This window comes from Hyperolius riggenbachi, chromosome 2, assembly GCF_040937935.1.
Source record: "Hyperolius riggenbachi isolate aHypRig1 chromosome 2, aHypRig1.pri, whole genome shotgun sequence".
NCBI lineage: Eukaryota > Metazoa > Chordata > Amphibia > Anura > Hyperoliidae > Hyperolius > Hyperolius riggenbachi.
Genome location: NC_090647.1, coordinates 114,799,517 through 114,813,448, shown reverse-complemented (window position 1 = coordinate 114,813,448; position 13,932 = coordinate 114,799,517).

Below are 13,932 nucleotides of genomic sequence, written 5' to 3'. Positions count from 1 at the left end.
CAGAAATCACATTTAATGCTAAATGACAGGCCTAAAGTGCTTTAAAACATCTTGCATGTGTATACATCAATCAGGTAGTGTAATTAAGGTACTGCTTCACACTGACACACAGTGGCGGGTTCACTGCACAGAACAGGTATGCAGTGGCGGGTTCACTGAACAGAACAGGTATGCAGTGGTGGGTTCACAGAACAGGTATGCAGTGGCAGGTTCACTGAACAGGTATACAGTGGCAGGTTCACTGAACAGAACAGGTATACAGTGGCGGGTTCACAGAACAGGTATGCAGTGGCAGGTTCACTGAACAGGTATACAGTGGCAGGTTCACTGAACACAACAGGTATGCAGTGGCGGGTTCACTGAACAGGAATACAGTGGCGGGTTCACTGAACAGGTATGCAGTGGCAGGTTCACTGAACAGGTATACAGTGGCGGGTTCACTGAACACAACAGGTATGCAGTGGCGGGTTCACTGAACAGGAATACAGTGGCGGGTTCACTGAACAGAAAAGGTATGCAGTGGTGGGTTCACTGAACAGAACAGGTATGCAGTGGTGGGTTCACAGAACAGGTATGCAGTGGCAGGTTCACTGAACAGGTATACAGTGGCGGGTTCACTGAACAGAACAGGTATACAGTGGCGGGTTCACTGAACAGAACAGGTATACAGTGGCAGGTTCACTGAACAGTACAGGTATGCAGTGGCAGGTTCACTGAACAGGTATGCAGTGGTGGGTTCACTGAACAGGTATGCAGTGGTGGGTTTACTGAACAGGTATGCAGTGGTGGGTTCACAGTACAGGTATGCAGTGGTGGGTTCACAGAACAGGTATGCAGTGGCAGGTTCACTGAACAGGTATGCAGGTATCCAGTGGGCTCACTGAAAAGAACAGGTATGGTGGGCTCACTGAACAGAACAGGTATGCAGCCAGGAACAAGCTAAGCCTAACTAATCTTTCCCTATGAAAGACAGTCTGCAGCAGCTCGCCCTACTCTCACTAACGCAGGCACACGAGTGAGTGTAATGGCCGCAGCTGCCTGCCTTTTATTGGGGGGGAGTGGCTCCAGGGGCTAGTGTAGCCTAATTGGCTACACTGGGCCTGCTGACTGTGATGTAGAGGGTCAAAGTTGACCCTCATGGTGCATTATGGGGCGAACCGAACTTCCGCAAAAGTTCGCCTGCGGGACGCGAACGCGAACCACTGAAGTTCGCATGGAACCGTTCGCAGGCGAACCATTCGGCCCAACTCTAACAGCCGGCTGTGTCACTCACACCTTACATTCATTGTGTATTCAGCCTATGAGTCATTTATACTCCCAGGAGTCAAATTTACTTGCAAACAGCCAGTTTGACTAAGGCCCTTCCAGGTGTTTATTTAGGACTTGTATGCAAGCCGTATGCAAGCATCTTGCATACCATACCATATTGGCTGCCATGTGCCTGCTGACTGTGATGTAAGGGGTCCAAATTTTGCCCAATAATGATGTATTGGCGTGGGTCGAATAGTTCCATGTGCTCGCCACTTGGGGCAAGCTCAAGTAGCCGATCTTCACCGAATACTGATCCCTGGCAAAGAGTTTGGGCCATCTCTATTAGCCGGCCACAGATGAGACCAGTGCTCAGAGGAGCTGGTGAGACCAATATATACAAGAATGATTTATGGTATAAGCAAGGCGTAACATATAGCAAGGATATATGAACTGAGCATATAATCATCTATAATTAAGTATGGCTCCTGGATTCAACTGTATGCACCTAGTGAAGTCCTAAAGAAACACCTGGAAGGATCTTAGTCAAACTAGTTGTTTGCAAGTAAATTTGACTCCTGGGAGTATAAAGGACTCATAGGCTGAATGCAGAATGAATGTAAGGTGTGAGTGACACAGCCGGTTGTGTATGGTTTGGCTTATAACCTTAATGTTGACCACCTTTTAGTGTGGAAGTGGGTATTGTGTTGACAGTGATTCACTAATAAAACAAAGTACCATATATTCCGGCATATAAGACTACTGGGCGTATAAGACGACCCCCCAACTTGTCCAGTTAAAATATAGAGTTTGGGATATACTCATCGTATAAGACTACCCCTCTTCTAATGCACACCACATAAAAAAAAAAAACTTCATATACTGGTGCTATGTATGAACAGATACTGGTGCTGTACTGTATGTGTTACCCAGTATATAACAGTATATAGGCGACTGACAGGTTGGGTTGGTCAACTCTCCCTCTCCTTAAAGGGTACCTAAACTGAGAAGGATAGGGATTTTTCCTTTTAAAATAATACCAGTTGCCTGACTCTCCTGCTGATCCTGTGTCTCTAATGCTTTCAGCCACAGCCCCTGAACAAGCATGCAGATCAGGTAGTCGGACTGAAGTCAGACTGGATTAGCTGCATGCTTGTTTGAGGTGTGTGATTCAGCCACTACTGCACCCAAAGAGATCAGCAGCACAACCAGGCAACTGGTATCGTTTAAAAGGAAACCACCATATCCCTCTCAGTTTAAGTTTCCTTTAAGTGGATTGGTCAGCTCTCCTTGTCTACCTGTTTATCAGAGTGGTATGGAAGAATAGATCTTGCTGTGCCCATAAAACACGCCTCTTTCACCCTTCTGGCTCACACTTGTGTCCTCTTCACCTCCTTTTTTGCCTCTCAGATCTCGCTTCACTACAGTCCTCAGCAGCGAGATCTGAGAGTCAGTAACAGGAGAGGGGGTATCACTTGGCATATAAGACGACCCCTGACTTTTCAGAAAATTTTCAGGCGTTAAAAAGTAATCTTATACGCCAGAATATACTGTATGTGTTGGAAGCAGACAGCTGTGGTATTATTGGATTGCATTCCTGGTGTTTTGCCATTGCATCCCGTTTTGAGCTCCTTGGGGACATGGAACTGCATTGGTAGACACCACAACCAGTGTCTTGGAAAACTTGATCGACCATGGTAAACACATTGAGATGAGCCCTGTCATTCATCTCAAAGCAGAACGCTGTGGATCTTGTCGGTAAACCCTGTGCACATCCACCTGCAGTCATCAGTCTGAATCCACTCATAAGGAGATCAAGGAGATAGCGAATAAGACATCAAGCCTCAACATTTGGCTATGACAAAAAATATGCATGTCTAAAGAGGTGTGCTTTAAAGAGGAGCTGTTAGGTATAAGGTCTCAGAGAAAATAAACACATATATCAGTAGCTAAATATTGGCTGTACTTACATTACATATGCATTTCACTGTCCACGTTTGTACTTCACAGAATTTTTATATAGTATTTGCACTGCAGAGAATGATGCTCCTGACAGCTCATGGCAGGTTCCATGTTTGTCTGTCTCCTATGAAGCCAAATGTGATGTCATATCCTCCCTGCTTCCTGATGATTCCACTCACAGAAAAGCTCATAATGAATAACACTACTGTGCAGTGAATATTAATTAGCCATGTGGCTAGGAACAATAGCGGACTCCTGCAGTGTACTTTGCCCGGAGATTTATCAGTGCTGTGCGCTGGACTGAGTTACATGCTGTTGTAACTTGACCCTGTAACTTCTCACTAGCAGCCGAGGGGAGGGCCCCAGAATGCTTTGCTGTATGTTATGCGGCCTCTCGTCCTTTTAAGAGCTTGGGAATACAGAGCCTTGCTGTCAGCACACATCAAAAGTGAGAGATTTTTAACTTCAGTATTGCCTTTTTGGCTTGCTTCTAAACTGTTTAACACAGGAGAATAGAGGTTTAAATTAGCTTTTGCAGCCTGACAGTTACTCTTTAAGGGACCATTTTAGGGTTTCTAGGCTTGGAGGATGATGGACAAGGTGTGAAAGACAGTTGCAAAGGAGAGGTTGACTCTTAGAATGATTTTTCCTTTTCAGTTGTAAATGTCGTAAGCTCAGCATACTTTGGTCAGTTTGAACGATACGATTTTCTGCAATTGCAATGAACTATAATTGCTTTACTATCAAGGTTCAGCTCCCATTTTGCACCTCAGGAGACCAAACAAGTTTATTTTCCCTTAATTTTTAGCACAAACAAAATGAAAGGAGAAGGAAAGGGGAAGGCATATGCTTCAAGCGAACAAGACCACATAAGACCATATGTCTAATAAAATATCATAGCTTTATTAATAGAACAAAGTACAGGAAAAAAAAACAATAAAAATACTAATGATAACTTACCAGGCTATCAAAACGCAACCACCACACACTCACTCAACTCATTCCACAATCTCTAAGTGAGCACACCTAAAAGTCTATAGGATCTAGAGGATTATACATTCCGCAACCTAATATGCTTGCAGGGCCGGTGAAGTCAATGTCCTATTGTACGGACGATGTCACAGCAATGGTGCAATTAAATTTGGCATCCACAGTGCTGGTACACAGTTCCAGAAAGCGACAAGCACTGACCAGATTGATAGGTATAAATAAAATAAGGTGCCAATGCTTCATTTTTCAGACTAAAGTTTATAAAGCACCTGCCAAACCTTCAAATCAAGCTGTTCTGGATTTATTTAAAAAGGTAACTATAATCAGAGAAAAAGCATGTGTGCATCAACCAAGTGAACCTGACAAATCTGGCTTTGCAAATTTGGCCTATTGGCTAATCACGAGACATTGCTCATGCAAATAAGCATTTGCTTTCGCATGCCTAAATATGCAGGGTCAAAACCAAAAACCGCAAAACAATCGCCCTGCGGGAATTAGTTCATGCTATACAGCACTATCCAGGGGCGCCACGAGGAGGCTTCCCATTGCCCCCATACAACCGGGGGCCGCGGGGGTCCCAGGCACTCTCACCGCCTGGAACCCACACAGCGGCACCCCGGAGGTGGAGGCCAGGGGGTGCAGGCGATCTCCCCAGCGTGGCCAGCGCCGGGAAGAGCCGCCCGCACACACCTCCCAGGATTAAAAACAGGCACTTACCTCAACGTCCATTGCGTTCTGCTATATGCGCATAACCTGGGCGCGACACATAGGGGGCGGACAGGCGCAAATAGCCTGCTCCAGGGCTCTCACCTCCTAAAACAAGCCACTCACTACCTGCCCTCAGAAGAAAGAAATGCAATGCTAACTATAATCAGAGAAAAAGCATGTGTGCATCAACCAAGTGAACCTGACAAATCTGGCTTTGCAAATTTGGCCTATTGGCTAATCACGAGACATTGCTCATGCAAATAAGCATTTGCTTTCGCATGCCTAAATATGCAGGGTCAAAACCAAAAACCGCAAAACAATCGCCCTGCGGGAATTAGTTCATGCTATACAGCACTATCCAGGGGCGCCACGAGGAGGCTTCCCATTGCCCCCATACAACCGGGGGCCGCGGGGGTCCCAGGCACTCTCACCGCCTGGAACCCACACAGCGGCACCCCGGAGGTGGAGGCCAGGGGGTGCAGGCGATCTCCCCAGCGTGGCCAGCGCCGGGAAGAGCCGCCCGCACACACCTCCCAGGATTAAAAACAGGCACTTACCTCAACGTCCATTGCGTTCTGCTATATGCGCATAACCTGGGCGCGACACATAGGGGGCGGACAGGCGCAAATAGCCTGCTCCAGGGCTCTCACCTCCTAAAACAAGCCACTCACTACCTGCCCTCAGAAGAAAGAAATGCAATGCTAACTATAATCAGAGAAAAAGCATGTGTGCATCAACCAAGTGAACCTGACAAATCTGGCTTTGCAAATTTGGCCTATTGGCTAATCACGAGACATTGCTCATGCAAATAAGCATTTGCTTTCGCATGCCTAAATATGCAGGGTCAAAACCAAAAACCGCAAAACAATCGCCCTGCGGGAATTAGTTCATGCTATACAGCACTATCCAGGGGCGCCACGAGGAGGCTTCCCATTGCCCCCATACAACCGGGGGCCGCGGGGGTCCCAGGCACTCTCACCGCCTGGAACCCACACAGCGGCACCCCGGTTGTATGGGGGCAATGGGAAGCCTCCATACAACCGGGGTGCCGCTGTGTGGGTTCCAGGCGGTGAGAGCCTCCAACCTGCATATTTAGGCATGCGAAAGCAAATGCTTATTTGCATGAGCAATGTCTCGTGATTAGCCAATAGGCCAAATTTGCAAAGCCAGATTTGTCAGGTTCACTTGGTTGATGCACACATGTTCTTTCTCTGATTGTAGTTAGCATTGCATTTCTTTTTTCTGAGGGCAGGTAGTGAGTGGCTTGTTTTAGGAGGTGAGAGCCCTGGAGCAGGCTACTTGCGCCTGTCCGCCCCTTATGTGTCGCGCCCAGGTTATGCGCATACAGCAGAACGCAATGGACGTTGAGGTAAGTGCCTGTTTTTAATCTTGGGAGGTGTGTGCGGGCGGCTCTTCCCGGCGCTGGCCACGCTGGGGAGATCGCTTGCACCCCCCAGCCTCCGCCTCCGGGGTGCCGCTGTGTGGGTTCCAGGCGGTGAGAGTGCCTGGGACCCCCGCGGCCCCCCGGTTGTATGGGGGCAATGGGAAGCCTCCTCGTGGCGCCCCTGGATAGTGCTGTATAGCATGAACTAATTCCCGCAGGGCGATTGTTTTGCGGTTTTTGGTTTTGACCCTGCATATTTAGGCATGCGAAAGCAAATGCTTATTTGCATGAGCAATGTCTCGTGATTAGCCAATAGGCCAAATTTGCAAAGCCAGATTTGTCAGGTTCACTTGGTTGATGCACACATGTTCTTTCTCTGATTGTAGTTAGCATTGCATTTCTTTTTTCTGAGGGCAGGTAGTGAGTGGCTTGTTTTAGGAGGTGAGAGCCCTGGAGCAGGCTACTTGCGCCTGTCCGCCCCTTATGTGTCACGCCCAGGTTATGCGCATACAGCAGAACGCAATGGACGTTGAGGTAAGTGCCTGTTTTTAATCTTGGGAGGTGTGTGCGGGCGGCTCTTCCCGGCGCTGGCCACGCTGGGGAGATCGCTTGCACCCCCCAGCCTCCGCCTCCGGGGTGCCGCTGTGTGGGTTCCAGGCGGTGAGAGTGCCTGGGACCCCCGAGGCCCCCCGGTTGTATGGGGGCAATGGGAAGCCTCCTCGTGGCGCCCCTGGATAGTGCTGTATAGCATGAACTAATTCCCGCAGGGCGATTGTTTTGCGGTTTTTGGTTTTGACCCTGCATATTTAGGCATGCGAAAGCAAATGCTTATTTGCATGAGCAATGTCTCGTGATTAGCCAATAGGCCAAATTTGCAAAGCCAGATTTGTCAGGTTCACTTGGTTGATGCACACATGTTCTTTCTCTGATTGTAGTTAGCATTGCATTTCTTTTTTCTGAGGGCAGGTAGTGAGTGGCTTGTTTTAGGAGGTGAGAGCCCTGGAGCAGGCTACTTGCGCCTGTCCGCCCCTTATGTGTCGCGCCCAGGTTATGCGCATACAGCAGAACGCAATGGACGTTGAGGTAAGTGCCTGTTTTTAATCTTGGGAGGTGTGTGCGGGCGGCTCTTCCCGGCGCTGGCCACGCTGGGGAGATCGCTTGCACCCCCCAGCCTCCGCCTCCGGGGTGCCGCTGTGTGGGTTCCAGGCGGTGAGAGTGCCTTGGACCCCCGCGGCCCCCCGGTTGTATGGGGGCAATGGGAAGCCTCCTCGTGGCGCCCCTGGATAGTGCTGTATAGCATGAACTAATTCCCGCAGGGCGATTGTGTTGCGGTTTTTGGTTTTGACCCTGCATATTTAGGCATGCGAAAGCAAATGCTTATTTGCATGAGCAATGTCTCGTGATTAGCCAATAGGCCAAATTTGCAAAGCCAGATTTGTCAGGTTCACTTGGTTGATGCACACATGTTCTTTCTCTGATTGTAGTTAGCATTGCATTTCTTTTTTCTGAGGGCATGTAGTGAGTGGCTTGTTTTAGGAGGTGAGAGCCCTGGAGCAGGCTACTTGCGCCTGTCCGCCCCTTATGTGTCGCGCCCAGGTTATGCGCATACAGCAGAACGCAATGGACGTTGAGGTAAGTGCCTGTTTTTAATCTTGGGAGGTGTGTGCAGGCGGCTCTTCCCGGCGCTGGCCACGCTGGGGAGATCGCTTGCACCCCCCAGCCTCCGCCTCCGGGGTGCCGCTGTGTGGGTTCCAGGCGGTGAGAGTGCCTGGGACCCCCGCGGCCCCCCGGTTGTATGGGGGCAATGGGAAGCCTCCTCGTGGCGCCCCTGGATAGTGCTGTATAGCATGAACTAATTCCCGCAGGGCGATTGTTTTGCGGTTTTTGGTTTTGACCCTGCATATTTAGGCATGCGAAAGCAAATGCTTATTTGCATGAGCAATGTCTCGTGATTAGCCAATAGGCCAAATTTGCAAAGCCAGATTTGTCAGGTTCACTTGGTTGATGCACACATGTTCTTTCTCTGATTGTAGTTAGCATTGCATTTCTTTTTTCTGAGGGCAGGTAGTGAGTGGCTTGTTTTAGGAGGTGAGAGCCCTGGAGCAGGCTACTTGCGCCTGTCCGCCCCTTATGTGTCGCGCCCAGGTTATGCGCATACAGCAGAACGCAATGGACGTTGAGGTAAGTGCCTGTTTTTAATCTTGGGAGGTGTGTGCGGGCGGCTCTTCCCGGCGCTGGCCACGCTGGGGAGATCGCTTGCACCCCCCAGCCTCCGCCTCCGGGGTGCCGCTGTGTGGGTTCCAGGCGGTGAGAGTGCCTGGGACCCCCGCGGCCCCCCGGTTGTATGGGGGCAATGGGAAGCCTCCTCGTGGCGCCCCTGGATAGTGCTGTATAGCATGAACTAATTCCCGCAGGGCGATTGTTTTGCGGTTTTTGGTTTTGACCCTGCATATTTAGGCATGCGAAAGCAAATGCTTATTTGCATGAGCAATGTCTCGTGATTAGCCAATAGGCCAAATTTGCAAAGCCAGATTTGTCAGGTTCACTTGGTTGATGGACACATGTTCTTTCTCTGATTTTATTTAAAAAGGTCCTTGGTCCTGCTGTCTGTCTGGGACTACAATCACACAACCACTAATTTCAGCATTCTAATATGACCTAGGCCAAAGTTTCTAGTTTTTGATGCCTAAAGGTACACAACTTCTACAAAATCCATGTAATGTTTCCCAGCTAACATATGTTCTCCAGTGTTCTCTACCCGGCTACCTAACCACCCACCCGGCTACCTACCCACCCGGCTACCTAACCACCCACCCGGCTACCTACCCACCCCGCTACCTACACACCCACCCGGCTACCTACCCGGCTACCTAACCACCCACCCGGCTACCTACCCACCCACCAGACTACCTACTTACCCATCCACCCGGCTACCTACCCACCCGGCTACCTACCAACCCACAAGGCTACCTACCTAAAGACCCACCAGGCTACCTACCTAACCACCCACCCGGCTACCTACCCACCCACCAGGCTACTTACCCACCCACCCGGCTACCTACCTAACCACCCACCCGGCTACCTACCTACCTACCGGGCTAGTTACCAACCCACCCACCAGGCTACCTAACCACCCAGCTACCTACCCACCCACCTACCCACCCACCAGGCTACCTACCCACCCGGCTACCCAGCCACCCACCAGGCTACCTACCCACCCGGCTAAGGGCTACCTACCTACCCACCCACCAGGCTGCCTACCTACCCACCAGGCTACCTACCTACCCACCAGGCTACCTAACTACCCACTCACCCACCAGGCTACCTATCCACCCAACCACCCATGGGAGCTGCGCGCCGGATGGAGGCTGGGACAGGAGGTCTGCTGCTGCAGGTGAGTAAATGTTTTTTTTTTATTATTTATATTAGCAGGTGTATGTTCTGGGCAGGTCTGCCACATGATTGCGTGTATGTTCTGGGCAGGTCTGCCACATGATTGCATGTATGTTCTGGGCAAATTTGCTACATGATTGCATGTGTTTTCTGGGCAAATCTGCCGACATTATTGCACGTATTTTCTGGGCATATCTGCCAACATGATTTCACGTATTTTCTGGGCATATCTGCCGACATGATTGCACGTATTTTCTGGGCATATCTGCCGACATGATTGCACGTATTTTCTGGGCATATCTGCCGACATGATTGAATGCATTTTCTGGGCAAATCTGCCGACATGATTGAATGTATTTTCTGGGCAAATCTGCCGACATGATTGAATGTATTTTCTTGAGAAAACCTGCACAATTATGTGAATTTTCTGGGCAAAGGGTCACCAAAACTTGGGCCCACTGTCTTTGCGTTGCACTTTTCAAGGGAACCTGAGGTGAGAATAATATTGAGGCTGCCATATTTCTCTCCTTTTAAGCAATACCAGTTGCCTGGCTGCCGTGCTGGTCCTCTGCCTCTTATTCTTTCAACCATAGACCCTGAGCAAGCATGCAGCAGGTCAGGGGTTTCTGACAATATTGTCAGAACTGAGAAGATTAAGCTGCATGCTTGTTGCTGGTGTAATTCAGTTTATTACTGCAGCCAAACAGATCAGCAGGGCCGCCAGGCAACTAGTATTGTTTAAAAGGAAATAAATATGGCAGCCTCCATATCACTCTCACCCCGGGATCACTTTATATTACAGTTAGCTCCGCCCTTATCCGGTCAAGGTTCTATCCACACCCATTTTTAGGTCATAGCCATGCCCATTTTTTGCCGCAGGTCAGGGGTGCCCACAATTACTATTTTGCACAGGGGCCCACTGCTGGCTGTGTCCGCCACTGTCGAGGATACTTCTAAAGGGAACCTGAACCGAGTAAAATTATGTAAAATAAACACATGATGTACGTGCAAATAAATATTACATACTTACCTCACCATCAGAATCAGAATCATCTTTATTATCGCCAAGCACACCGAGAGGTGTGCCCGGACTTGCTTGTGGTTCACATGGCAAGAGTAGATTAAGAACATATAACAACACATGGCAAACATAGCAAAGGCAAGCAGGACATACATACATTTAGAGCATCTTAGTTTCAATTAGAGTCCCAGGGGGGCGGGGGGGGGGCAGTGATTGCTGCTGTGGGAGTCCATGTTTCAGTCAGAGTTCACAGCTGAGAGGATCTATGCCTGGGGCTAGAGTGTCCCCGGAATGTAGGCCGGGGGGGGGGCAGGGGGTTGAGTTCAGTGAGTTCAACAGGAGAACTGCTTGCTCTCAGAAGCTCACCATGTTCTTCTAGCAGTGATTCCTTCCAGTTAAAATTTGATCTAGTCAGAACTGGAAGCCTTTGGGCCCTTTCCACTATATCATATCAGTTGCTGTCAGTTATAACTGAAAGGAAAACTAATGTGCAAGGTAGTGTCCATGTTTCTTTATGGCTCAAGTGGGCATATTACAGAATAATGGAGTGCTGATCCAGTAGCTGTTACGGGGTCATCTCCATTGTTAAAATGGAGGACCAAGAATTCCACCAATCACAGTGGGAAAACAGGAAGTGGGATTGAGATTGAGAAGACTACGTGGAAGGCAGGGGCTTTTCTAGGGTCCTTGGAGATCGCGGGCACACGTGGGCACCAGGCGAGGAGGTATATGTCAAAAATGGGTGTGGCCATGAGGTGAGTGGGCGTGACCATGGGTGGGGCCAAATGTACATGAACTTAGCAGCGGTGTAAGCTACAGATAACAGGCCTGCCCATCGAAATATTGGATGGAGCCCTTTGTCCTTTATTTAGATAATTTACAATCAGTATAGGCATAGATCAAAGATGTATACGCACATACAATTTTGATTGGTCAATCACTGACCCCCAATTTTACCACCCCCGTGCAGTAAGTGGGCCAACAGACAATGAATTTTATGAACAGAGCTAAAATTGGCTAATCAAAATTGTATGTGTGTACCAGGCTTTACAGCTAATACTGTACATACTGAAAGTAGCAGGGATCAGCATACAATATAGCTGGTTTACAATCAGTAAAGGCACAGAGTAACACCTTCAGTAAATCAGCACACAGTGCAGGCACTAGAGAACAGTGTATACTGTACATACTGTAGGCAGTAGAATTCAGCACACTGTAGCTAGCGTGCCAAAAATATGAGGATCACGTTGTGCGGCGTGCTTATCGCGCCGCACCGAAAAATGGGTGGGCCATGGACCAGAATATAGGTGTGGTAACGGGTGGAGACAAATTTACATGAACCTAGCAATGGTGGGACATTAGATTATGACAGTGGTGACGAACCTTTTGGAGGCCGAGTGCCCAAACTGCAACCCAAAAGTCACTTATCTATCGCAAAGTGGCAACAGCAATTTAAACTAAATACTGTACAAACGTTTTAACTCATACATGAACATTATGGAAAATCCAAGTTGAAAATAAACTGTGAAGATAAACAATTTCATCCATCCTACTCCTGAAAAATGTATTCAATTTTTTAGAACCTCCCAGTTTTATTTTCTGTTTTAAAAAGCTAAAAAAGTGGGTTTAATGCTATTGTCTCATATGATAAGGATTCAGCTTTTCCCATAGTCTCGCAGTTAGCAATCATGTGACCCCCAACAAGACAAATTCAGCAATCATGAGGCCCCCAACAAATCATGAGGCCCCCAACAAGACAAATTCAGCAATCATGAGGCCTCCAACAAATCAAGAGGCCCCCAACAAGACAAATTCAGCAATCATGAGGCCCCCAACAAATCATGAGGCCCCCAACAAGACAAATTCAGCAATCTTGAGGCCCCCAACAAATCATAAGGCTCCCAACAAGACAAATTCAGCAGTCATGAGGCACATAAATAGACAGCATTTCACATAAATAGGCAGAATGCCCCCTTAATATGGTAGCCCCCCAAGTTAGGTAGTGAGTGACAGGGACCCCCAGGTTAGCTAGTGAGTGACAGGCGCCTCCAGTTAGGTAGTGAGTGACAGGGACTCCGATAGTGAGTGACAGGAATCCCCTTTAGGTAGTGAGTGAGTGTCAGGGAGCCCCTATAGGCAGTGAGTGAGTGCCAGGGAGCCCCTTTAGGCAGTGAGTGAGTGACAGGGTGCCCCTTTAGGCAGTGAGTGAGTGCCAGGGAGCCCCTTTAGGGAGTGAGTGAGTGCCAGGGAGCCCCTTTAGGGAGTGAGTGAGTGACAGGGAGCCCCTTTAGGCAGTGAGTGAGTGACAGGGAGCCCCTTTAGGGAGTGAGTGAGTGCCAGGGAGCCCCTTTAGGAAGTGAGTGAGTGACAGGGAGGCCCTTTAGGCAGTGAGTGAGTGACAGGGAGGCCCTTTAGGCAGTGAGTGAGTGCCAGGGAGCCCCTTTAGGGAGTGAGTGAGTGCCAGGGAGGCCCTTTAGGCAGTGAGTGAGTGCCAGGGAGCCCTTTTAGGCAGTGAGTGAGTGCCAGGGAGCCCCTTTAGGCAGTAAGTGAGTGCCAGGGAGCCCCTTTAGGCAGTGAGTGAGTACCAGGAAGCCCCTTTAGGGAGTGAGGGACAGGGAGCCCCTATAGGGAGTGAGTAAGTGTCAGGGAGCCCCTTTAGGGAGTGAGTGAGTGCCAGGGAGCCCCTTTAGGGAGTGAGTAAGTGACAGGGAGCCCCTTTAGGCAGTGAGTGAGTGACAGGGAGCCCCTTTAGGCAGTGAGTGAGTGACAGGGAGCCCCTTTAGGGAGTAAGTGAATGCCAGGGAGCCCTTTTAGGGAGTGAGTGAGTGCCAGGGAGCCCTTTTAGGGAGTGAGTGAGTGCCAGCGAGCCCCTTTAGGGAGTGAGTGAGTGACAGGGAGCCCCTTTAGGGAGTGAGTGTGTGCCAGGGAGCCCCTTTAGGGAGTGAGTGAGTGCCAGGGAGCCCCTTTAGGGAGTGAGTGACAGGGAGCCCCTTTAGGCAGTGAGTGAGTGACAGGAAACCCCTTTAGTGAGTGAGTGAGTGAGTGAGTGCCAGGGAGCCCCTTTAGGAAGTGAGTGAGTGACAGGGAGGCCCTTTAGGCAGTGAGTGAGTGACAGGGAGCCCCTTTAGGGAGTGAGTGAGTGCCAGGGAGCCCCTTTAGGAAGTGAGTGAGTGACAGGGAGGCCCTTTAGGCAGTGAGTGAGTGCCAGGGAGCCCCTTTAGGCAGT